Source organism: Nuphar pumila, chromosome 1 (assembly GCF_984573655.1).
Source record: "Nuphar pumila chromosome 1, dmNupPumi1.hap1.1, whole genome shotgun sequence".
In the NCBI taxonomy this organism is placed as follows: Eukaryota; Viridiplantae; Streptophyta; class Magnoliopsida; order Nymphaeales; family Nymphaeaceae; genus Nuphar; species Nuphar pumila.
The window spans coordinates 39,848,252-39,849,526 of NC_143249.1; the positions used below are offsets into that span (position 1 = coordinate 39,848,252).

General features: G+C 46.2%; 1 non-coding gene across 1 annotated transcript; it reads left to right on the plus strand.

Annotated features, from left to right (window-relative positions):
• The first annotated feature begins 708 nt into the window (after positions 1-708).
• Positions 709-811, plus strand: LOC149848765 (small nucleolar RNA R71). The gene has a single exon (XR_016426504.1). It is a non-coding gene; the product is annotated as a small nucleolar RNA R71 (small nucleolar RNA).
• Positions 812-1,275: the final 464 nt, after the last annotated feature.

The following is a 1,275-nucleotide window of genomic DNA, read 5'->3' on the forward strand; positions in this document are numbered from 1 at the left end:
CTACACTTCTCGAAGGCGTTCTGATTAGAGGTTTTCACCTCTTGGAATGCTTGGAGAAGTCTCTCCTCAAAAGATGTCTGCGGGGCAGACTCCTGCTGAATCGGGGGAGTAACAGAAGAAGAAGAAGACTGAGCATAGTTCGGTCTTTGAAATGACTGAGTAAAAGATGGCTGCCGAACTGGCTGAGAGGATGTAGGCATCTGCATGGAAGACTGTGGATTCTTCCATGAAAAATTGGGATGGTTACGCCAACCTGGATTGTATGTCGATGAAAATGGGTTATTCGGCGGTCTGACGTAACCCTGAGCTGCATGAACTTGTTCTTGAACAAATTCAGGGTACTGAGCTGCCGAAGGGCACTTAGTGATCTCGTGTGCCGGACTGGCATAAAGAGTACACACCTGCTGTGTATTGGGTGGTCCTGAGAGAAGCTGGTCCAGCTTCTGAGCAATCATGTCTACCTTGCACTGTAGTGCAGTAGATGGACCAACTTCAAGAACACCAGCTTTCTTCTGAATGCTGGGTGTGGCTCTATCAGATTGAGAGCTCGAAGCATGGTGGAGTGAATTCTCGGCCAATGTATCAAATAGCCTCCATGCTTCGTCCTCGCTCTTCAACATGAATGTCCCTCCGCATGAAGAGTCGATCATCTGACGATTCTTGTCAGACAATCCATCATAGAAGCTCTGCACCAGTTGCCATTTCGGCACCTGATGATGGGGACATTTCCTGAGGAGATCCTTCATTCTCTCCCAGGTCTCATGAAAGCACTCACCATCTAGCTCTGAAAAGCTAGTGATGGCTCTACGATATTGGTTCGTACGACCAATGGGAAAATATTTCCGAAGAAACTCCTGTTGCAATTGATCCCATGACTCTATTTCTACAGAATCTAAGGACTTTAGCCAATACTTGGCTTTGTCCTTCAATGAGAAAGGGAATAGAGTCAATCTCAAAGCATCATCATCGAAATTCTGTATCTTAACAGTAGAACAAATTTCGAGGAATTCATCTAAGTGTCGGTAGGGATCCTCATGACTAAGACCATAAAAGGATGGAAGCATCTGAATAATGCTGGCCTTAATCTCGTAATGAGGCGCTCCTACATCGGGTCTCCGAATGCAGGATGCCTGAACATAGTCTGTGGGAATGAAGTATTCCCGCAGAGGGCGTGAAAAAACTGGGGGTGGAGGTGGAGGATCCATGTCAGCCATTGTTGCCGAACTTCGATGAGAATGTAAAATTTTCTCTGGGTTGTCAACAAATGGGTGTAAT